The 26,019-nt window shown below is 40.9% G+C and overlaps 1 long non-coding RNA gene across 1 annotated transcript in view; it reads left to right on the plus strand.

Moving 5' to 3' along the window:
• The window catches only part of LOC123574528 (uncharacterized), a 209,871-nt gene that overhangs the window by 159,481 nt on the left and 24,371 nt on the right, over window positions 1-26,019 (plus strand). The window contains exons 4-5 of the long non-coding RNA XR_010588486.2: window positions 11,589-11,710; window positions 21,635-21,806. This is a non-coding gene — a long non-coding RNA (uncharacterized lncRNA). The remainder of the gene's footprint in view (window positions 1-11,588; window positions 11,711-21,634; window positions 21,807-26,019) is intronic.

The raw sequence follows: 26,019 nt of genomic DNA on the forward strand, positions 1-26,019 counted from the left end.
AATGAAAATGTTGTTCTTTTGATCTTAAAAGAGCTCACACATTTTTTTTTTTTTCAGCCTCTCTCCTCCTACCTCTGTCTGTCTCTTTTCATTTGTTTGTCTCTCCCTTGTGACTTATTCCACAAAAGACATAATTTATGACTCATAAATTTTATGATTGACTTTTAGGTAACCAACTTGAAACTGAGAAAAGGAAAACTCAACCTAGAAATAAGAAAAAATATTTCTTACACCATTTCTATAAATCTTTCAAGAGAATTGGTAGAAGTCTTAGATAGCTGAATAGGTAACTGGGTAAGCCACTCACCCATTCTAGTGTTTGGGATGGGGAGGAGGGGCGCTAGCATAACCTTAAAGTGGGGTGGATTCAGATTCGGGTACTGGACCAGAGGCTGGGGAAGGGACATTGCCACTCCCATCAAGAACAGATACTAAGTTCCTTTCTACCAGTCAGAGGGTTGGAGAGAATTTAGTACAGCAGCATACCAGTCCCCAATATTGCAATGAAACAATCCAAATAAGGTCCTGGTATTCGAGATGAAGAAAACCTTTTGGTAACTACCCAAAACATAAACAGGAAACAAAGAGGTAATGGAAAAACATAAAATCTGACAGTTCATTAGGAAGAAAACCCAACCACCTCTAGACATTGTGAAATGCAAAATCACACAGGGGAGAGGATGGGGAAGGGCAGGACAGAAGCTAAACACAAGACGTCTTTTCCTATTACTGTGCCTCAGGTGGTGCTTCACTGGGCAACTTTGTCAGACCGCACATGACACTGGAAAGTCAGAAGAAGCTTCGCTCTCATAAAATCTTTCCTTCCTCCTTTGTTGATGCCTAATATTCCTTAGATAAAAAATAAGGTTGCTTGCTTTATAATTAAAGCTAACAGGCTTGAACATGTGATATAATTGGGAGTCGATACTCAAGAGTAAACTTTTTTATCAAGAGGTACCCGATGGTTCCATGCTGGGCCTGAAGGGCTGAAAAAGCATGAAGACCGTAAGTGCTAAGGAGACAGAGATGAGAAAAGAAGATGGTGGCAGGCCTTGAGTGTTAGGACAAGAAGTTTAGTCACTGGTAGAAAGAGGAAGATTCTTATGGAGGAGAATAACATGATGAAATCAATGGCTGAGGTCATTTTGACAGCATAGCCAATAGACAAGTTTGGGCACAATGACAAGGCAGCCACTTTGAAAGATGTTATCATAATCCAGACAGGAGAGATTAGAAATACTGCAATAAGATTTTGTCTGCAGAGGTGGAAAGGAGAGAGGAACAAATTGAGGACAGATGGTGGAAAAAAAACTCTACCTTTTAAAGGTGGTTCCCAGAACCTCATGGGGTCTCTCTAAGGGTAGCACAAACCCCTAGTAATGGGAAAGGGACTCATACTGCTCATTTAATTTTCTCTTCTTGGCCTTAAGAATTCTCCAGTAGTTCCTCAGTGTGGTCAAGATAAGGTCCAAATTCCACAATAATATTATGAGGTTCTTCCTAATCTGTTTCCTGCCTGCCTCTCCAAACACCCATGTCTCCTTGCTGCTGCCTCTCATTCTAGCCACCTTGAAGAACTCTCTCCACTCTTCTGGATTTTGTAAGCAATGGCTCTCCTGGGACATTTCTTCTTTTTGTACCTACCCTCTACCTTCTCCCCTGAATAGGGGTAATTCCTATGTATACTTGAGATCTCAATTTAGACATCACTCGGCAGAAAATCTCTCCTGACAAGCCTCCCTTCCCTCAACTAGGGCTAATGTTTTCTCCCATGGGTCTCTTTATTACCCAGCCCAGCACAAGTGCATCCTACTTTAGCACAAACTATTATACTTGAAAGTCTTTTCAAATTTTGGTGGGCACAAAATTAACCTCCAGTGCTTCCTAAATGCCCACTTCCAGGCTCAGGCTAAAGACTGATGTAGTAGAGCTTGACCAAACCCATACTTTTGGAAACACTGCTGTATTGTAATTGGTTGTTTACTTATTAGTAATCCCAACTGGACTGCAGCTCTGGAAAGGCAGAGGCCATTATAATCCTAATACCCAGGACAAGGCCTAATGTGGTACAGGCAGCCATTTAGGTAGTTGTCAAATAAGTGAATAAACAATGTGAGACGAGGAAGAGCAAGAAAAACCAACTGAGGTCTGCAAGCTTAGGAACCAAGAAACTAATAGAAAAAAATGAGAAGGAGTATCTGTTTGTAGGGGTAATGATGAAAACCCGTATGCAAATTTCAGACAACAGGTTGGGATTCTAAGGCAGTACCCGGGCCTCCGTGCCTCCTGTCTGGCACTGACTATAATGTGGAAAATGGCCTGGCTCTTCTTACATTACCTGTGTACTTCCAAGGACTCCAAAATGTGTTTTCCCCAAAGGCAGTATATAATTTTGAGAATTGCAATCATTTTTTCCATGTTCTTTTGAAGGCTGTAAAATAATTTTAGATGCAATAGTAATTCTAGGTCCTTGCTTACCCTTGACCTTTGAAGTTTTATTCAAAACATCACAAACCTCCCAGCCCAGATGTTGGCAAGTTAATGATATATTGCTGCAGGAAAGAACTTGGTTTTGTTTGCATGAGGAGCTTGGAATCTTTGGTATATTACCTCAACTTTTTTTTTTTTTTTTTTTTTTTTAGGATACAACTGAAATATAATTTTGTTAGTGTAAAGGTAAAAGATGAAGTATTAGGAAAAATAATAAAGCTTCCCAACGTTTTTGGAACTGAGTATTATGCTATTGGTGTAAGAACGCTTCAAAACCCATGGCAACTCTTCTAGCTTGAATAAAAAAGATAATTTTCAGCAAAGTGAGTCCACAGCCTTGTTTTTTAGAAGTTGAGCTCCTTTTACCCTTTTCCTACATCCAGCCTCATTCTTGCTTTCTAAATGGTAGGATTCACACAGAACTAATTACTGAACCCACCCTGCCAACTACTCTTGAAAACTTCTTAGCCTTTTAACTAGCAAAATCAACCTTAAGAAGAATAAGGCCTTTATAAGGCAAGCAGTGAACAAATCCAGCTTACACCATTTGGTACATCTCACAGAATACCGTAACTCATTGTGATTTATGTATATTTCTTAAGATTCTCTACTGTGGAGCAAGCATCTTGAGGACGTGGGACAGGTACCCTTCTCTGGACCTAATCCAATGTTCCACATTGACTAAGTACTTACTAAGTGGCTGAGGAATGGACAAATTAATCCTTAGCACCTTTCTGATCCTGGTTAGCTGGTTAGCACACAGTGCTGGACATGTCCAGTGCAGCGAATACTGGTGAATTAAATGCAATGACATCATTTTCTAACACCTCCTTGTATTTATTTTCTTGGGGATGGGTGACTAATTATGTTCTGGAGAGGTTAGACACCTTCTCCTGGCAGGTATGTTGCAGGTGTGGACAGTGCTGGGCCTGGAGGCATTATTAGCTTCTGTGTGTAGATGGAGAATCTCAGGTTACAAGAGATCAGGAGACCTACACCTGAGGTTCCAGGTGTGGCATAGTGGAGGCCAGAAACCTTCCAGATCAAACACATGACTTCTTGGAAGCAGTGATAAATAGCTGTTTTTCGATGAGAGGATGTTTCTTACGTGAAACTTAGTCTTTATCTTCTTTTTCAACTTTTGGAATTGGAAGATGTTTTCCATCTTCTTTCCTTTCACTGGCGTCATATAGGAACCCTGCTTACAAACACTCTGTTCTTTTAAAACTAGTTTTCCAGTAAGGTTTCTTCACCCTGGGGAGCCCAACAACCCACACTATGCTCTATTTAGACTTCTGCCATCTCCCGGCCTCCCCCAACCACCTCCTCCACGACACACACGTAGCACCACAAATTCCCAGCCAGGAAGGAGATGCTGTTTCATCTGGGTGTTTGAAGATGTCATCCTTTCTTTCCATAATAAATTAATGTTTTCTCCTCCCCACTGTGATCCTTTATATAGAACCTCCTCAAACTCAGAAAAATTTTCCGCTGATGTTTAAATATATTTATTTGGCGAGTGTGTGTGTTCTCAATGATGAAGCTCTCTTGACTGAGAACTATAATATTATGAGAAAGGCATCCTCCTAACCCTGATTATGTGTCCATGCTTAAGATAGGCTCACAGTAACATCATAACCCGACTTCTATCTAGCAACACAATGATAAGGCACATTGGCACATTGATAGAATCACTGCCCCTTAGCTGAAAATTTGTCCATGCAATATTTTCTAGCACTCTCCTTTTCCTGAGACAGTGCCAGAGCAGCAGCCAGCACCTGCAGTTACTGGCAAGGTGTGTTGGCAGCTGGACCCAGCCAGATGCCAAGGTCTAGCCTGCTCCAATAATAGTTTAGTGTCTGGGTGGCAAGCTGGCTTCCTGCTGACATATAAATCTGCCACTGCCCCGTGGAGTGCTCCTGGAGGCTTGCATGAGGGTTGGCTGCTAACCACCCACCTCGAAGGAAGAGAGTGGACTCCCCTTGACCCTTTTCTAGAATGTGGTAACAGTGTGGTAGAAATCTCTCTTAGAATCAGAGAGGTTTTCTGAAGGGTGAGTGCCTGCTCCTTTCAGTGACTGCTGTCTACCCAAACCCCCGTGATTCTTCTCTTGGTGCCTTGTTAGCTCAGGCACAAATGTCCCCCAAATCAGAGCTTATGCTACCATAATTGTGCCTTGCTATGGGAACAGTGGGAGCCCAAGTCTACTGGCCAAGTGACATTGGAAAGGCAGATGGCTCTACTTCTGCATAGATATTTCACTTCAATTATTTATTTCCCATGCTTAGTAGATACCATAAATACGTATTCTATGGCATTCCTTTGCAAGTGGGCACTTGTCCAGACAAGTAAGTTCTCTTTAAGCAGATGGTAAATGTGTCTGTCTCATAAATTCTATTCTATTATAATTCACGTTGGGAGGCTGGGCAGTTGATAATGGGAAGTTGAGCCCTTTGGCAGTGAACTATAAGGTATTAGAGTCAAGTGGCCTGAGTTTGAATCCTGCTTGTATACTTACCATGTGGCCTTGGACAAGTTATTGAACCTTTTTGAGTGTTGGTTCCCATATCTATATTATGGTGATAATACAGCTAATCATAATTTTTGAAGGTGTTACATTTGAAGAGAAAATGTGAAAATGCATGGAATGCACTTAGCATAGCACCTGACTTGAAGGTAATACTATTAAATGCTTTAAGAATATATATTTTTTTCTGATCCCTTTGCAAACCATCAGTACCAATGTGTGTTTAAGCTCTTCAGGGTAACTGGCAGTTGGCATGGATGGCAGAAGTGCCTTAAGTAAGTTGGTTTGAGGTTGAATTCCCTTGTTTGAGCGGGATGCACGGGCCCGTCTTACTGTTGTGTAATTCAAATTTTTTAGCTTCAGCCTTGATGACAGGCTCACATAACATGCTGCAAGCCCCCCTGTAATTGTGGCTGGATGAAAAGAATATATGGGATAATGATAGGACTCTTTCCTCTCCTTGCTCAACACTGTGGTATAGAAGGAAGAGTCCTCTTCAGAAAACACTTTCAGAATGTCAAGAGCACGTGTGTTGGTTTGTCTTAGAACACATAGTTCTCGGATTCTGTTCCTGATGGGCTTGGTTAGGCCTGTGGGGTTGAGGTTCACTGTATAGGAGATGGTTAGAATTCAGTGCTATGCAAGAAAGTGTGATTCATGGCCACTGAAGCCTTTGCAGAAATGTTAATGTTTGTGAAGTCCTCTAAAGTTCATATTTTCCGTGCATCTGGAAATTCCACTTACCAAAATTGAATTGTTGCTATTTGACCATAATTTCCATTCCTTTCTGAATGGAAAGGACTTTCTGAAGGGTGAGTGCCTGCTCCTCTTAGTGACTGCTGTGACTACCCAAACCACCTTGATTCTTCTCTTAGTGCCTTGTCGGCTCACACAGAATGTCCCCTAAATCAGAGTTTATGCTTCCATATCTGTGCCTTGCTATGGGAACAGTTGGAGCCCAAGTAACTAGTCTGGGATTGCACTTGATTGAGGGCTCAGACCTTGTCTCTAAAACAAACTGAGGAGCTTCCTGGATTTTTTATTGAACTCTGAGAAGACAAGTTTAGGTATCTGTTCATTCTTAAGTCTAGTGCTGAGCCAGCCACTACTTCCCTTCCTTCCACCCTCTTTGTTGGTGATAATTTTAAAGGCAACAGACTCCTTCATCAGAGTTTCTCAAACTTTAGTGTGCACACAGATCCTCTGGGATCTTTATTAACATGCTGATTCTGATTTAGGAGGTTGGGGGTTGGCCTGAGATTCTGTATTTCTAATAAGTTTCCAGGTAATTCCCATGCTGCCAGTAAACAGATCAAGAGATCAAGTATAACTTCATCCCAAGTTATATATATGAGGTTCTATAGGGATTTGATTCTCCAAACATTTATTGAACCTTTCAGCAAATACAGCCATTTTTCCTCCCTGAATCCTCAGTTTGAGCTTTCTGATCATTTTATCTTTTGGCAGTGCTAAACACTGCGGCCTTAATCAGCTCCACTCCTCTTGATTAGTTCCTCTTGTGTTGTTATTTATCATCCACTTAGAATTTCAATCCTTGCATATGTGGCTATTGCTGTGACAAGCAGTATATACTATATATAAATGTGTAGTCAGCTGCAGTGACTCTCTTGGGGCCATTTTGCTTGCACTGGCTTTTGGCTCTTACTCTCCCTTTTGTTGATCTCACATTCAGACGCATGGCTTTGTGAAACTCCAGTGATACATATCTATCTATCAGAATCCCTTTTTAGGGTATCTACTCTTGACACTTTCCTGGATAACTCTAACCCCATGAAAAATTGGTTAGCATCAATCTTTTTGTCATCTGCTCCCTTGTTTAATAGGCACACAGAAGCAAGCTAAGGTTTCTTTGGCTACCTCATGTGATGAAACAGTGAATTAACAAAACCCAACCAAGATGCTTAAAAACATCTCCCCACCTTTCTCTATTCAAAAACTAGAAACACATCTGAGAGCGTATAGGAATGGAAATTTGGGACAGCCAATTTTTTGGAATTTATAGAAATCATCACATCTTTTGGTTGGAAGCATAAGCTATAGCATCGGATATTTCCTCCTTCCCTGGCTGTCTATTCATAATTCCCATCTCACAAGCACTTTACTAGATTACCTAAAATTAGTGACACAAACAATTAAAAGTACTTTACTAAATTATGACAAAGTGTGTCATTGAGTGCAGGTCTAAGTTTTTCAGTTGTTCCCAGGCTCAACTGTACATTACCATGGTTGGGAGAGCTTGTTAAAAATATAAATATCTAAACTCAAACTCCCAAGATTCTGACTTAGTAGGTATGGGGTTAGGATTTTTCTGCTGCCTCCTTTTCATCTAAAGGTTTGGAGAGTCCGCAGGCTCAGATGTCTTCTGTTCTCCAGCTGTGCTTGCTCCCTAGGTGATTGTATCTGGACTCAGAGATGTAAATACCAGGTATACACTTATGCTTATATCTTCAGCCTGCTTCTCTCCCTTGCACTTCAGACTAACACATCAATCCCCATCCAACACCTAAAACTTAATTTGTCTTGATTCCCTTCCAAGTCTGTTTTTCCTGTAGTCTTCCCCAACTCCAAATACACAACTCTGTGCTTCCTGTAGCTGAGGTCAAATTTTTTTCTCATACACTCCATATAAAATGTGTCAGCAAATTCCCAACTTTCAAAATATATCCCAAATCTTTTTACTTCTCACTGTTGGCCACTCCTTCTCACATGGTCTAAATTTGCATAATTTCTCTCCTGAATTATGGCAATAGCCTCCCAGCTGATCTCTTGGCTAGGCCATCCACTACCACCATCTCCCTTGCTCCTGCCACTCCTGCCATTTTGCTTTCTTGCTCTTCCTGGAGTATCCAGAGCTTTTGCAGTAACTCTTCCTTCTGGCAGGAAGGCTCTCTCCTGAGATATTTGCATGCCATACTCCATCACTTTTTTTTTTAGGTCCTTGCTTACACATGATCCTAACAGAAGAAGCATCCCTGACCAATCCACGTAGAATAATCAGAGCTCTGCAGCCCGACTTTATTTCTCTCTCTAGTATGTATCCCTGCCTGAGGGGTTTTACATTTTGTGTGTTGTCTGGATCCCCCTACCACAATGTAAGCTTCGGGAGAGAAAGATATTTATGCTAGTACTTAGTAGCCACTCAATAAATATTTGTTCGATGAATGAAAGAAAATGATATTTTCCAGAAATAGCTTCTTTTCTAAGCATCAGTGCCACATTTACGGTTAGGGTACTTGACCTCAACAAACTTCTATCTTGCTCATGTCTGTGTCTTATGCGGCTGCACTAGGGATTCAATAAACATTCATTGAGTGAATGAATAATTGTAGTGTAGAGGAAATGCCACAGACTTTAGAGACAAGTGAGCCAGACTTAAGTTTCAGCTTAGCCTTGTCTTAATCATGTGACTCAGACCGAGTTACTAAGCCTTCCTGAGCTGTTGCTTCCCCATAAAATAAGTTCTGTCTTTACATGATTGTTTTAAGGATTAAATGAGATAGTATATAGAAATCTTTTAAATATATGGACTTAACATATTAAATGGTGGGCACCTGTAATCCCAGCTACTTGGGAGGCTGAGGCAGGAGAATTGCTTGAACTCAGGAGGCAGAGGTTGCAGTGAGCCAAGACCGCACCATTGCACTCCTGCCTGGGTGACAGAGTGAAACTCCATCTCAAACAAACAAACAAACAAAAACAACAAAAAACATTACGAACTCAGTATATTGATGCTGTGGTTCCTTATCCTGACCAATATTAACTACTTAACTCCTTTCCTTTTCATTAGACTCTCTGCTTCAGTTTCTTTAAAATCAATGAAAGACACTAACCAAATCCAAGCTTTGGTAACTGAGCTCCTCACTGGTCCAAGTTCCTGGACCTTGGATTTATGAACATCGCAGATTTAGCCTAAAGACTCAGGGAAAGAATGAATGGCCATAAATTTGTACTCTGGAGGATCTTAAAAATTTGTCTCGAATATATGCAGAATCTGACCTTTTATCGCCTCCAACTCCATCTGTCCTCTGGATTATTGCAATTGGTTTCCTTGCTTTTGCACTTGTGCCCCTCCATTCCTTTCTCCATCCACCAGACAGAGCAATCCTTTTTAATAAGCAAGTCAGAGCATGTCAGTCTTCTGTTCTACTGGTTCCCCATCTCACTCAGAGTAAATGCCAGAGTTCTTAAAAAAGCCCAGAAGGCCCTACAAAATCTCATCTCTCTCACATTTCTGAGCTCATCTCCCACTATTTCTTTCTTACCCTCACTCCACTTCAGTTACCGTAGGCCCTTTGCTGTTTGTGGAGCATGTTACAAGGCATGTTCCAACCCGAGGGCCTCTGCACTTGCTGTTCCTTCTGGCTGGAATGCTCTTTCCTATTAGTATGGCTCCCATTCTCACCTACTTTAGAGCTTTCCTCAATAGTTCATCTTTACAAAAAAAGCTTTCCTTGACCTCTTAAAAAATGTCAATTGTTCTCATCCTAGGAAAATACATGGCCTTTCCTTACATTATTGTTGTTTTTATTGATAACACCATAGTATCATTGGATAAATGATATATTTTGATTTATTTTGGCTATCCTCTTAGACTAGAATATAAACTCCATGACAGTGGGAATTTTTTCTTTTTTTTTATTCTCTGCTATATCCCTAGTGCCTGGCACACAGTAGGTGATCAATAGGGTCTTTTTTTTGTTTGTTTTTTGGGTTTTTTTAAGACAGGGTCTTGCTTTGTTGCCCAGGCTGGAGTGCAATCATTTTTTTTTTTTTTTTTTTTGATTTGCTCTGTTGCCCAGGCTGGAGTGCAGATCATAACTTACTGCAACCTCTAACTCCTGGGCTCAAGCAATCCTCCCGCCTCAGCCTCCCAAGCAGCTGGGACTGCAAGCACATGTCATCATGCCTGCCTAATTTAAAAAATATTTTTAGTAGACATGAGGTGTTGCTATGTTACCCAGGCTGGTCTCAAACTCCTGTGCTCAAGCAATCCTCCAGCCTCGGTTGGGATTAAAGGTGTGAGTCACTGTGCCCAACCAATAACTGTTTATTAAGTGAAAGAATGGATGAATGAATGAATGAGGGGAGAGGAATGGATTAGGTGTGGCCTGTGTGTCCATGTGGGAGTGTGAACTGGAAGGAAAGAGAATTTAAATTCTGCATGTTAGGGCTTCCTAAGCCATCTCGTCCTCATAAGGAGGTAGAAGTTCTGTCTTCATATGGTCATTCTAAAAATTAAATGAGATAGCACATAGAAGACTCTTAATTTAGGGACTCAGGCTTGGTTGCTCCTGTCATCCAGCCCACTGACAGCTGATGCCACAACAAAGCAATGTGCTGGAATGAGTCAGGTTCCAAAATGTTGGAAAACCTCCACATGTCAAGGTGACCTTGAAAGTTGGGAATTCACACTCCCTTGTTGCATATTCCCCCTAGATGGTTAACAGAAGGGCAGAGACTCTTTCTGGTATCCCCCTGTCCCCTAAGGAATAGATATGAAGAATAGCGGATTTCCAAAAACACCTCACTGGTAAATAGAATTGATTTTTCTGTTTCCTATCTTTCTGGATCATACTTTTGCTGGCTTGAATGGGGAAATTGACTGTGTAGGTTTAAAATGTTCCTTTAAGAATTTCATTATATGCCAGAGAGTGACGAAAGGATTAATTAAGCAAAGTAGAACTTGGAAGGTGATTTAACTGCAGTTAGTCATCATCTTTAACCTTGGCATTTTCATTATGCTCAGGAACCACACTCCTCTGGGTCACTTTTCATGTGATGGCTCACTCCTCATGCAGCTATTCCTAACCCTAAAGGAGAAGAGAGATTGACTCAGATCAGCACCGTTGGATGGCTTTCTTGCTTTGGAGAGATGCCTCGGGGGTGAAGATGAATCGGATTGCAATCAAAACACAGAAAGGGAAAGATAGGGTGGAGTTGGGGAAGAGTCATTTCCTAATTTAAGTTGACTTTCTCTTACCTTTTTTTGTGGTTCTTGAGGATAAAGTTGAGACTGAGTCTTTTCCAAGACTTCAGGCCCCACTGGACAGCTTCTTCCTCTACAGGCCTGGTCCCTGGCTGGAAACACCCTTCCTGGCCTAGCTCTAGGGACACCAACTCCTCCTGCTTACCTCCAGCCCAAAGAGTGGCCATGCCTTCTTGCAATTGCTCGTCTGGGGGAAGTTGTACCATTTGTTGAGATTCTCAGTTTTTTTGTTTTTTTTTTTTAAATCAGATATGAAACCAATTTTCTGTACCCAAAACACTTTTGTTTTTCAAGATACAGAATGATTTTTGTTTTATTGACTGTACCCTCACTTGTCTGCTTAGCTAAAGCAACTTCTAAATTTTATAAATTAGATATTATAAATTATCACATTGAGTTTTTTCAATATATGAAACTGCGAAAGTCTCATTCTGTTGCCTAGGCTGGAGTGCAGTGTCATGATCTCAGCTCACTGAATATTGATGTTAGTCTGTATGGATGTATATACCTATTCAGTCATGTCTTTGTTTAATACTTATATATACCACTCTGGATTTTCTGCAGGTGGGTATTGGAACATGGAACACTGATTTTTCTACTCATAGATGGAAAGCTCCTAGAGAATGTCTGAATAGTTTTTGACTTGGTCTCCCTTTGTGTCATCAAATCTCTGTCACCAACTAGAGGTATGATTTTGGAATTTTATGTAACTTTTCTGTGCCTCAATTTATTGTGCATCTGTAAAAGAAGAAATGTGTAATGGGTCATTTAAAAACTTAGCCTCAAAACTCCTTTTTTTTAAAAATCTGACCTGAACCTCAACATGTAAAGTGGGACCCCCTAAGTTTGCCTCCCTGACTTCCAGATGACGTTCCTTGGTCTCCTACATTGACCTGAGTCACCACTGCCTAAACCTGGAGCACAAAATGACTGGGTGCAGCATGCTCACATTCTGCTCTGAAAGATTTTGATTTTTTGCATCTTGAAGGAATCCAGAAATAATGACTGTTTTGCCAGGATTGTATTTCCCAGTTTTTTAACTAAGATGTAAACAAGCCTAATATTTTTTTAACCTGTTTTTAGTTCTCTTAATTGACTGTGCTGTGAAGGAGGAAAAACCTCTATTTCTGCTGTGAAGGAGGAAAACCTCTGTTTCCTTGGAATACATAAGGTGTTATTAGAAAAAGAGCCAACAGATAAGTATCTTACTAAAAGTAAAAAAAAATTGGGCCTGCACTCATAAAAGGATGTTCACGTTTCCTAAATGTAGTGTTCTATGGATATAGCCATGGCTTGCCCTAGTGCCTGACCACAGGTCTGCTCCTCCTGCTCAGAGAACTTCTTAGCTTCAACTCTGCTCTGCCTTAGATGCTGGAGCGATCCTCTCCTTGGTGGGATTTCCAGGGGCCCTAGCAAGATGCTCATAACTTAGCTTCAGTATTGCTGGGGCTCTGACTTTGACTTTGCTCTCAGTTCAGTTGCATCCCTGACTCCAGGCTCCCCCTTAGCCTCGATATTGAAATAAAATCCACCTTGTTTCCCTGTGCCTGATTCCCAGTCCTGATCACCTGTTGAGAATCTTAGTCCCACCAGGCCTGCCTTACTAATTCCTCCCCAGGATTGGGCACTACACTATTTCTTGTTCAAAGTCTTCTGTGACGCTAATTGCATTTTTTTTTTTTTTTTTTTTTTTAAATTTTAGACGGAGTCTCATTCTGTTGCCTAGGCTGGAGTGCAGTGTCATGATCTCAGCTCACTGCAACCTCCACCTCCTGGGTTCAAGCAATTCTCATGTCCCAGCCTCCCAACTAGCTGAGAGATTATAGGCATGGACCACCATGCCCAGATAAGTTTTTGTCATTTTAGTAGAGACTGCTATGTTGGCCAGCTGATCTCAAACTCTTGGCCTCAAGTGATCTGCCTGCCTCTGCCTTCCAAAATGTCGGGATTATAGGTGTGAGCCATTGTGCCTGGCCGATGCTGATTACCTTCTATCAAAATCTCAAAATATGGCTTATTTCAGGATCCTGCTGTGTACTATCTACCTGACAGGCCATGCTGTTAGATCTTGCTGAGAATTCATCCCCTCACAGACTTCTTTCTTAAGAAAATCAGTTGTCTGTTATCCTTTTGGGCACCCGGGTTAGCTTGCCAGGCTAGGCTTCCTCTCATTCACCAATTTGTTCTTCAGTAACAACGACGGGATCTAAGTCCTGCACCACTGGTTCCTATAGTTCTACTCCAGTTAAACCTTCCATGCCTGATCTGTGTCAGGGACTAGTATTTTACATAACACCATTTGCTTATCAGAAAATACAAAGTACAAATTCCTTTCCAGTTCCAAACTCTCCAGTTTCTCTCTCGCACCTGCCATTCTTCCGTTAAACATATGTTAATAAATTGGGAGCTTGCAATATAGTGGGGAAGAGATTCTAAATGGACAGACAATTGTAATACATTCTGATAATGATGTAAGCTGCTCTCAGAATGCAGAATAAGAAGTCCAAACTCTGAGGGTTTCCAACAGTGGTGAGGGAAGGAGTAGTTCCAGGGAAAGTCCAAGCAGGGGATTACACACATTAGAGGAAGGTCAAGTCAGTGGGTGTGGTTATAGCACCAAAGATAAGCTGAAAAGGTAGAAGACGATGGCCTTTTATGCCAGGCTAAGGAGTTGGATTCTGTTGTTCAGCAACTGGGCTATAGGAGGGTTTGAAGTAAAGGCATACACTTTATATTGTGTGTGTGTTTTTTTTTGTTTTGTTTTGTTTTTTTTACAAATTGAAGGTTTGTGGCACTCCTGTGCCAAGCGAGCCTATCACGATTTTTTTCCAGCAGCCTGTGCTCAATTCCTGTCTCTGCCACATTTTAATAATTGCAATATTTCAAACTTTTTCATTATTGTTACATCTACTATGGTGATGTGTGATTGGTAATCTTTGTTACTGTTGTAATTATTTTGGGGGAACATGAACTGTATCCACATAAGATAGCGAATTTAATAAACATTGTATATGTTGTGACTGCTCCATAGACTGGACAATCCCCCATTTCTTTCCCTCTCCTCTGACCTTACACTCCCTGAGACACAGCAATATTGAAATTAGGCCAATTAATAACTCTACAGTGGCCTCTAAGTGTTCAAGTGAAAGGAAAAGTCACGTGTCTCTCTCTTTACACTTGATCTTAGCCAAAAGGCAGAGAAATGTTTACATCTCTCACTTTAAATCAAAAGCTAGAAATGATTAAGCTTAGTGAGGAAAGCATTCAAAAGCCAATACAGGCTGAAAGCTGGACTTCTGGCACCAGTCAGCCAAGTCGTGAATGCAAAGGAAAAGCTCTTGAAGGAAATTTAAAATGCTATTCCAGTGAACACATAAATGATAAGAAAGTGAAAAAACCTTGTTGCTGATACAGAGAAAGTTTGAGTGGCCTGGATAGAAGGTCAAATGAGCCACAACATTCCTTTAATGGAAGCCTAATCCAGAGCAAGGTCCTAACTCTCTTCAATTCTGTGATGGCTGAGAGAGGTGAAGGAGCTACAGAAGAGGAGTTTGAAGCTAGTAGAGATGGGTTCATGCATTTTTAAAAAAGAAGCTGTTCTTTTGTAACGTCAAAGTGCAAGGTGAAGCAGCAAGTGCTGATGCAAATGCTGCAGCATGTTATACGGAAGATCTGGCTAAGATAATCGATGAAGGTGGCTACACTAAACAACAGGTTTTCAATGTAGATGAAAATTTCATCTAGGACTTTCCTAGCTAGAGAGGAGAAATCAATGCCTGGGTTCAAAGTTTCAAAGGACAGATTGACTTTCATGTTAGGGGCTAATGCAGCTGCTGACTTTAAGTTGAAGCCAGTCCTCATTTACTATCCTGAAAATCCTGGGGCCTTTAAGAGTTAAAAATGGAACAACAAAGCCTAGATGGTCAGATATCTGTTTATAGCATTGTTTACTGAAAAAAATTTCTTTCAAAATATTACTGCTCATTATCTATGTACCTAGTTACTCAAGAGGTCTAGTGCAGATATACAAGCTGGTGAATGTTGTTTTCATGCCTATCAACACAACATCCATTCTGTAGCTCATAGAGCAAGAAGTAATTTTAACTTTTAAGACTTGTTACTTAAGAAATACATTTAATAAGGCAATAGCTGCCATAGATAGTGATTCCTCTGGGTGGATCTTGGCAAAATAAATGGAAAACCTTCTGGAAAGGAGTCACCAATCTAGATGCCATTAAGGACATTTGTGATTCATGGGAAGAGGTCAAAATATCAACAGAAGTTTGGAAGAAGTTGATTTCAATCCTTCTGGATGTCTTTGAAGAAGGGTTCAAGACTTCAGTGGCAGATGCAGCTTCAGATGTGTTAGAAATATCCAGAGAACTAGAATTAGAAGTTGAGCCCAAAGATGTGACTGAATTGCTGCAATCTTATGATAAAACTTTAAAAGATGAGGAGTTGCTTCTTGTAGTTGAGCAAATAAAGTGGTTTATTGAGATGAAATCTACTCCTGGTAACGATGCTGTGAACATCATTGAAATGACAATAAAGGATTTAGAATATTACATAAACTTTGTTGGTAAAGTAGCAGCAGAGTTTGAGAGGATTGACTCCAGTTTTGAAAGATGTTCCACTGTGGGTAAAATGATATCAAATAGCATCAGACACTACAAGAAATCTTTTGTAAAAGGAAGAGTCAATCGAAGTGGCAAACTTCACTGTTGTTTTATTTTCAGAAGTTGCCACAGCCACCCCAACCTTCACCAACCACCACCCTAATCAGTCAGCAGACATCACTATTGAGGCAAGACCCTCCACCAGCAAAAAGATTACAACTTGCTGAAGGCTCAAATGATCATTAGTAATTTTTAGCAATGAAGTATTTTTTAGTTAAGGTACATACATTGTTTCATACACTTAAGTGCACACATGTTAAGGTATGTACACTTAAGTGTACACATTATACATACGCTTAATAAGTGCACACATATTAAGTGTGCAATAGTATGACTAAAACAATGTGTGCACCACTTTTCTATGTACTGGGAACCAAAAATAATTCATGTGACTGACTTTATTACAATATTCGCTTTATTGTGGTGGTCTGGAACCAAACTGACAATATCTGAGGTATACTTGTGATGAATTATCACAATCAGATTTGTATTTTAGAAAGGCTCTTTGGAGGAGGGCCTAAAAAGAGGTGAGATTGGATTAGGAGGAAGACCAGTGGGGAGAAGCTCTAATGTAATAAAAGAGGAGGCAAGAAATGGTAAGTGCTTAAACTAAAGTAATATCAGTAAAGATGGGCTGGGGTGGGAGCAGAGTTGTAAAGTATTTGAGTTAGAATAGACGGGATTGGTGACCAGTTAGAAAGAGAAGTGGTGAAGAGGAGGGAACTGCTGAGGATAATTCCCACGTTTCTGCTTTGGGAGTTGAATAAGAATGGGGATACCAATCCCTGAGATGGGGCGTGCAGAAGGATGTTGGGGAAAAATGGTGAGCTTTGATTTGGACATTGTGTAAGAAGTGTTTGGGGGATGCCAGGTGGAGATGTTCCATTGACACTCCACAGTCTAAAAATCACATCCAGCTCAAGAAAGACGTCTTGGCTTGAGCTTGATTTGGAAACCATAAATATGTACAGATGGCCATAAATTCTGGAAACATAGATAATAATATTTTGTCAGGTATTTTAATACTGTATCAATAAATCATTTCTTATGTATTCACCTATGTTTCCAGACTTTGGAGCCATCATTTATAAATTGGCTGGAGCCAGATAGAATACAGATCAGCCAGACAGAATGTATAAAGTGTGAAGAGAAAGGGATTGGATATAGTCTTGGGAACAACATTATTTATGGAACAAAGGCAAGTGAGAAAAAGCAGTGGAGATGGGGGGGGTGGGTGGGGTGGGGTGAGATTTAAAATGCAGAGAAGGCTCAAGAGGACAGCAATACTTCCGCTGAGATGGAAGGGAAAGTGGTGAGGATGAATAAGGATGGGCGCACGTCAGCCAACTTTCCATCAACTCCTTCAAACTTGCCCCCCAGTGGCCAAAAAGATTACTTTCTCTAGAATTGTGGTTCCTAACCTTTGTTAAGGTAACAAGCTCTTTGAGAATCTGGTAGAAGCCATGGACCATCTTTCACACATGAATAGTGAGAATGGAATGCTGTGTAGCGGGGGTCAAAGACCCAAGCATCCTAGTTGAAGACTCTTGATATTTTGCAACCAGCTTCTTTCTGTAACTACTTCTACATACTCACAGGAAGATCTTAGTTTCCACTGCTTCATTTTCATCTGAGAAAGCGGAAGAAAAAGAATTTGTGTAGCAGCATAATGTCCATAACTTTGACTTTTCTTAACACTGTACCTGACTTTTTCGCCTCCTTCCACTTTTGAAATTACTTCTAGGTTTCTGTTTGACAACCGAGGGGATCTTCTAAGGCTCTTTCCTTTAGCTCCCTGCTTTTGTTTATTTTTTAATCAACTGCTTTTCATTCAGTTTATTCTAATATTTATTGAGTGTGGACTATGTTTGATGCACTTACTCATTCTCACAACGTAAAAATCCTCTCTTCATGGGGATTTATCCCTCCAACTTATGCCTCAAGCTTTGACATGGTACAACTACACAATTCCCAGAGCAGCCAATCATGTCCCTTGAGATACACGGTTCTCTTTCCTCTGACTCTTACAATTTGATTCTTCCATACCAATCTAGGTCTCATTCATTTTCAATTTCTCAGCCTGGAAGTCTGGAATTTCTTCAATCTTCAATAATATCTGAAGTGAAAACAAAACAAATCATGAATCCTTAATTATAACTCTGCCAAAAATCCCACAATTTTGTTATGTTTAAAAGCAGTATTTTATTCTGTGAACCAATCAGTTGATCTTTATTTTCTCTTGTGTCTTTAGCGATTCCCCTTTTAGTAGTGGTGGTGTTCTGTGTTCTATTTTTTGTGTGTGTGTTGTTTCTCTTCCTCTTCCTTTCTTCCTTTTTGCACATTGTATTTGATGTTCTTCTATGCCATTATTCTGTACTGCTGGATCTCAAATTGCTCTTATGTTGCTTTTGTATAAAAATATTTTATATGTGGACTATCCCCAATAGATGTCAATCTTTCTATTCTTTTGCACATAGCTCACATGTTCATTATTTAATGTCATGCATTGGAATTCTCTAGTCAGTATCTAGAATTTCTTTTTTATCCAACTGCTCTTCAATACCAGCTGGTTAAGCGTGGAAAATTTTATACGGAAAAATTAAAAATGTCAGTGACATCTGGCTGCAGACCTACTTGTCATGTACAAGTTTTACAAGTTTTTTACAATGTTTACAAGTTTTATGTCACAAGTAAATTTCTCTTCCCATTGGTTCTATTATTCTCACTCTTGAGTATGGCGAAGTTGAGGTCAGAATCACACTCTGGACCTTCTAAACCAAACAGATATCCTGGCAGAAAGCACACACGTTATTGAGGTCCTATTCAGCACATTATGGGATTGATATTCTGAAGAGGGGCGGCCTTGGAAAAGGTGATCAATAGTCAAGAGTCTCATTCCATCATTTTGTTCAGCTTTTGGTTTTTCACTAAAACATATTCTTAATAGGGTATTTATCATAATAGACATATGTTTTTAATGTATCAATCAGGAGGATGTGTGGTCTTGTTTGTTCTTGATTAAAAAGCCTATGTCAAAAAAATTATTTCAAAGTTGCAGTAATAATTGGAGCAATAAGATGGTAAGGGGTAATTAAAGGATGCAGCTTTCTTTTAGAAACAAAAACAAATCTGGTGACCACATGTATTCTTCTTTTCTTCCTTAATGAATATGATGAAACATGTTATAGTGAGATTATGGACATTAGAGATACACCAACTACATGTTAACGTGTCAGATTTGAGCCCAGGTTCCCACATCAACTATACTCAGGAATTTGTACCTCCTAACGTTGTAAACTGACTGATGTGTACATTTCGTACCATTTTGTGTCATGGTGAGGCCTGGATGTAGTGGTATTGCTAGTTCCCATATCATCCCTTCTCCCCACCCACCACACACACACACAAACATTGTAGATGAGAAGTATATCGCTTACCCTTCCCATTTTGAACTCTTGGACTACAAACCATAAATTACCCAGGTATTGCTGTGGAACTGTGTGTAAGGAAGACTGTGCTTACAGCACCATGCATAGTGGTTCAGGCTATGGACACCTGTGGGATGTGTGAAATGTGCTCACTCCTGCCTCCCTCCTCCACTCCTGCCTCCCTCCTCCACTCCTGCCTCCCTCCTCCACTCCTGCCTCCCTCCTCCACTCCTGCCTCCCTCCTCCACTCCTGCCTCCCTCCTCCACTCCTGCCTCCCTCCCCCACTCCTGCCTCCCTCCCCCACTCCTGCCTCCCTCCCCCACTCCTGCCTCCCTCCCCCACTCCTGCCTCCCTCCCCCACTCCTGCCTCCCTCCCCCACAGCAGACATCAACAATAAACTAGGACTGTGATCTCAGATGCAACCTCAGAACCCTTCTCGAGACAGCACTCTTGACCTTCATATTTGTCGATCAGAATGGGCAGAAGATAAAAAGCAACTGCCACCTCAGACTCTTGAGTTAAAATATGTAACAGCTGTTAATGAAGCATCACCTAGTGCGTATGTTTTGCAGCTCTTAGAGTCACTATGCGGAACTCATTCAGTTGCAAGAGCTCCATTAGTATGTTGGCAGAGTCTGTCACAGAAATGCTTTTCAAGGGCATTATTTGAAGTATAATATGATATTGCCTCCCTTAAATATTTTTCAGGCTTTGCCAACTTAGAGGATAACTTTGTCAAATCTTGTAAGTTTTTGTTTCCCATTATTGATTTTTTTTTTCCACAAATAGTCATTAAACATTCATTTGTTAAAGGCTTGGCACATTCCATTTTTCTACCAAATTTATATTATACCCAAACTATGTTTCAGCAATTTAGAATTAAATTAATGTAGTAGCTCCTGTTTATCAATATGGCAGACAGGCTGATGGAGGACAAGGGATGATTTACACCCGACTGTGAGGCTGTGTGTGTGTCTGTACACATGTGTGTGTGTATATACATCTTGCATAAACCTGTGGGCTCTTCCCTGTATTTATTTCACACTGGAGAATTCCTGATAAAATAATCCTTTAAATATCTTGACATGTGGTTTAAATCATCAAAGAGAAAAAAAATGTGTAAAAGCACAGAGGGGACCCAAAAACACGTACATCTTACCAGTTAACTCCCTTTGTAGTCAAGGTAAATCATGAGAGCCAGTCATTTTGAGTCAAATCCGAACCTAAGTATCTATTTTAAAGTATCTTGCTAGTTCGAATTATGATAGGTGCTTCAATTAAGGGTAACATGGTAAGAGCATTATACTTGTGTGCTTAGAATATTTTCTGACAAAAGATCAAAACTGTTTTGAATGTGTGTGTTGTTGCTATGGGATTTGTTTGTCCTAAGGGTTGATAAACAGGAATAAGTAGGGCCAATCATTTCAGATGCTTACTGTGTGACATTCCAGGGGTGTGGCATCACACAAAATAATACGAATTAAATGGCAATTAAATCCAAAGTTCAGGAGTTTGTGACCAAAAAAGATGTTGGTACTTTTAGTGTTTTTGTAGTGTGAACATGAAACCACTCAATGTCAGACCTGGTGGGGCCTCAGAGGTTATCTGCTAACCTCCTCATTTTACAGATATGCACACCAAGCATCAGAGAGGGTGGAGGAGTTGCTTATGGTCACCCAGTTTGTCCAGGGTTGTTACTGGAATTCATATTTTTTGGTTTATAGCTCTATGTCTTTACGCATTTACTTATTCTTGGTGCTTCCTCCATCCCTTTAAAAGCCTCACACTGAGAAATTTATAGTCACTGAAAAGTTGCACCTGTGTTGATGAAGATCATTCCTGGCTATCAAGAAGGGCTAAGAGGTGGTGAAGAAACTTGTAATCTGTTCCCTCCCTGGTTCTGGTGAGCTAGCTTATAGGGGCAGGGAATGGAGGGCCCCTTTACCAAGGTTGGAGCAAAGGAGGTTGGAGAAACCACATAACTTCTTTTTTCTCTGAAGTTTTCACTGCTCACTTGGAGTTGAGTCATGGAATGACCACTCTTCTTATGTCATCTAACATGGTTGATAAATGTTGTCATTTTCTTTTTATGTGTGTTGTCCTGTTTATGCAGCATAGCAGGGATGACCATTGCAGAGCCAAAAGACTGGCATGCAGGAACCATGAGCCCTCCCCTGGCATCCCCAGGATAGGTTGACGGACTCAGGGGTCTGGTAGGCTGGCCAGGGCAAATCCAGGGAGATGATGTTTTGGTGCGTTTATTGTGATAATGTTTCCTCCTGCCTATTTCCTCCTTGTTTGTCTGGCAAACTGCTGTTTATCCTTTAATACTGAGCACTTGGTGGGAATATAAATTAGTACAACCTCTATGGAAAACAGTATGGAGATTTCTTAAAGAACTAAAAGTAGATTACTACTTGATATAGCAATCCCACTACTGAGTATCTACCCAAAGTAAAAGGAGTCATTGCATTAAAAAACCCGTATGTGTATGTTTATTGCAGCACAACTCACAATTGCAAAGATATGGAACCAACCAAAGTACCCATCAATGGACGAGCAAATGAAGAAAATGTGGTATATATACACCACGGAATACTACTCAGCCATAAAAAAGAATGAACTGACGTCTTTTGCAGCAACTTGGATGGAGCTGGAGGCCATTTTTCTCAGCAAGTCAGGAATGGAAAACAAAATACTGTATATTCTCACTTATTAATAGGAGCTAAGCTATCGGTACACAAAGGCATGCAGAATGGTATAATGGACATTGGAGACTCAGAAGGCAGGGGTGGGTGGGGGTGAGTGACAAAAATCTACATACTGGTTATAATGTATACTACTTGGGTGACGTGTTCACTAAAATCTCAGACTTCACCAATATACAATTGATTCATGTAACAGAAAACCACTTGTACCACAAAAGCTATTGAAATAAATTTGAGTTTTTAAAGAAAGTCTGAGTACTAACACCTCCTCTTTTTTTCAATCCTTCCCGAGACTACCTTCCTCCCTTATCTCTCCCATGTGTTCCCAGAGAGATATATTTGAAATGAGGTATTTGGGCTGGATCGTTTCTGAGATCACTTCCGGTTTTTAAACGTTTCCTGGTTCTCTAGCAATGCCTGCCCCCAGTGATTAAGCCCTCCAGCTGGTGACCAGCCTGGCACTGGTTTGAATCAGGATTGGGAGGAATTTGTTTTCTCAAGGCATGTCTGCTGGCGGGTGGGTTGCTTGAAGATGCTGGTCCCACACACCCAGAACGCTGCCTGTCGAACGGCTCCACAGCTGGCCCAGGAGAACTGCAGTCGCTGTCTCCAACAGCTGTGCTCCTTCTTTGCCTTCTATAAACAGATGACCGATTGGGTTGGTAACTTCAGAGGCATTCTTCTCTCCCCTCTCCCCTTTTCTTTCCATGAGATGTGTACTAACTGTATGTGCTGCAAAATCTGGGAGCCACCCCTTCAACATTTTTCTTCTCTAGAAGGGCAAGTTTCTTAGGTCTCCAGTGTTTGGATCCCTCACCCCCTCATCATTCCCACCCTCCCCCACAACATCACTCTCTCTCTCTCTCTCTCAGGCATCTATAGTCATCTTTATAGTATAAATATTAGCTGGAGAATAGCTGAGTCATCTCCAGTTTAATTATACGTGATCCACTGGCTGAAATCTACCTTTATCACATTCTATACACCTTTCTGCTTCATTTTTTCTTCTTGGTACTTGTGTTAAACTGACCATGGCCTGTATTTTGTATATATCGGCTCTTCACTCTCCACCATGAAGAGAATGTAAACTCCAGGGGACTGGAAAGCATTTTGTTTGCTATTGTATCTTCAGAGCCTAGAAGCGTACCTGGTACATGGTAGATTTCAACAAAAGATGTCAAATGAATGGATTATCAGTTTCCAGGAGCGAATTGTCTTGGACCCGCCACTACGTTCCTCTGTGCCTCAGCCAAGGTTGGGCGTGGGAAGGGAAGTGTGGCAAAAAGAGGCAAAAACTCCAGATAAACTGAGGAATAGGGTTGACACAGAAGAATTTTGTTTCTTACTTCCTTTTTGGAATTCAGTGAGATGGTCTTGCTGAGACTTTCAACTCAGTACAGCCATCTGCAGCTAGAAAAATGGCTGCTTGGGGGTTTTATGAAGAAACTTGATGAGACAGGGCCCCTTAGTTTTCTGTGTCTTACAGTATGGAAATGACATGAAAGGGACCTCCATGTTCTTTCCTGTCTTGGTGAGACACAAAAGTCTTGAGAACCGAAGAGCCAGGATTAGGAGATTGTAAATAGCAGAGATTTCCACTTGGAGTCTGAGATAGGGACCAAGGGCTTCAGTAAAGGGCATCATGGTTATGTCTCAAGAACCATTAAAGGCCAACTGTACCTCCAGTCCCAAGATGAGCCACTCCATTTCAGCCCTTGAAGTCCTTCCTTCCAGTTCTCTACATAGCCATGCAACTTCTCCTTCACAGACACATCTTGAGAAAGAATAAAGAAAGATATCCCAAGAAGAAATAATCAGCCTTGCTCCAGATTTCTAACTTTGAATTGACTGAATATTTAACCTATGTAAGACAGAATGAGACCAAGAAGGGGCTGAGATAGCTTTCATTGGCATATACGATATTTTTTTCTTTTCCCATCATTGGCATATGGGCAAGATAAGATCTGCTGTAGCTAATGTGTTTAAAAAGCATGTCCAATAACATCTTTTTAAAAGCATATCTAAGCACAGGTTAAACTTAAGCTATCCCTCCTCCTTCCCTGCCATCATCAGCTCCAAATGGTGTTTTAGGAAAAGATTCAATGAGTAGAAAACAGGATCAACATGCCTAGACCTGCAAATTGCATAGGAAGACCGTTTCAGTCTTGGAAACTTAAATATCGCTCTTAGCCCCCAGCAAAGAGCAGGGTCTCTTTCTGTCTTTGAGTGTCAGGGGTGTCTAGCACTATCCCTAGGGACCATTGCCTGGGGACTCCTTTTTCTGGACCCTCTTTGGTGCACACCCTGTAGATTTGAGCCTTCAGAGCAGAGGGTCTAGCTTATCCTATGAACCCTTAGCCTCTCCAGCAAACTCAGGGACACAGAGAAAATGCACTCCTCTGGGTATACTTCCATTCTGTTTGGTTATTAATGTATCATCGTGATAACCTTATTATCCTAACACCCAAAGCCAAAATTATTCTTGGTTGCTTTGTGTAGGAGAACATTTGCTAAACTCTCAGGGGTAAACACTGAGAAGTGTGGGTTAACTGTAGAAAGGGCAAGCAGAGAGATAGATGGCTGGCTCTGCTCTTGAACTGAATAGGGCTGTGGGTTGAGGAGATGGGGTGAGAGGTGGGGGAAAGGTAAGCAGCTCTGTGGAGTGATGCAGGACTTTGAAGAACAATGATGTACATTTTATGTTTATGGATTGAAACACACCCACACAAAGCTTTTTGTCACCATTTCTGCTTTTGCTTGTTTGGTATGGAAATAATGAAAGGTAGCTGATTTCCCTTTCTGGATTGGAAGATGAGAAGATGATCCAAAACCAGAAGGAGTTCTTCAGGTGACTGTGAGAACATAAGAAACTCAGGAATACACGGAAATCTGGACGTTTCTTCAAATGGTGGAATAGCGGTTTCAAGATAATTGTATCTAGATTGTAGACTGACATCTGGATTACATTAATTGAAAGTCATGGCCAAACTTAATATCTTTCCATCCTCTCTCTTTGCATCTCAGTGAGCTCTTGTTTCTGAGGCATTTTAAGTTTTCATTCCTTAGGTGAAGCTGTTTTCTGTTCTCTTCAGAAAACATGGAGGAGAGCAGAAGGGCCCATATTCTCTATTTGGGTTTCTCCTTTCCAGGGTGGAGCCACTGACCAGTTCAAAGAACGCTGCATGAGAAACAGAAAATTCTCAACACAGGTCCATATCAAAATGATATTTTATTGATTTGGCAGTGAAGATATTATGTGTGCAAATATTGAAAGAATTCTTAAATGGAAGAGACTGAGAAGTACGATTTTTAAATCTGGCTATCCTTGCCTCATTCAATATAGGTCTGCTGCACACCCACATCAGTGTCTGGGCACCCAGATTGCTGCAGATTTCATTTTCTCTGCAACAAAATATCATTGTTCTTTTCCCTGTGAAGTCAGTATCTTGCATTCCACAAACCTTCCACTATGTCACGCTGCATCCAGTGGCCTTTAGCATCACTGTGCTATAGTAGTTTTATATGTAGAAACAAATAAAATTTAGATCCTTTAGGAATAAAAAAATTTTTTTTACTCCTATGGTGGAATAGGCATGGGGTAGAGGCCTGCCTCAGGCTTGCTGGATCTAAGGGCTCCTATCACACTGTTACGGCCAATCTTGCTTTATATCTCTTGGTAACTTGATCGTCAGGTGATGAACAAGAGGGCTACTCAAAGGCAGACTCACATTGTATCTGTGTAGAAAGTCTAGGGTGAGAAAGTCTTTTTTGATAGGTTTTGCAGATCAATCTCAGGGAGGAATATGATCAGCTTTGTTTGCAATGATTATTTCCCATGGCTGAGCCCATCACTGTGGCCAGGTCATGGAAGAGTCTGATTGGCTAGGGCTGGATCACGTGCCTGGTCCTGTGGTCAATAAGGATGGGCCAGCCTCACCGGAACCAGGAGAAATCAGTTCCCCATAACAAAAATAGATTCTGGTGGCAAAGCGGGAAGGGAGTGCAATAGGTATAACCAGCAGATACCTACTTCCTACAGAAGAGTTAGAACTCAGAGAGGTCCTGTGTTTTGACAGGCTGGGAGATGAGACCCAATTTACTCTAGGGGAGAGGAAGCCTGTACTGTGTGTTGCAAGGGAAAGCCGTTATAGATACAACAACATAGTCTCTGACTACAGGAA

Source organism: Macaca fascicularis, chromosome 7 (genome assembly GCF_037993035.2).
Source record: "Macaca fascicularis isolate 582-1 chromosome 7, T2T-MFA8v1.1".
Classification (NCBI taxonomy): Eukaryota; Metazoa; Chordata; class Mammalia; order Primates; family Cercopithecidae; genus Macaca; species Macaca fascicularis.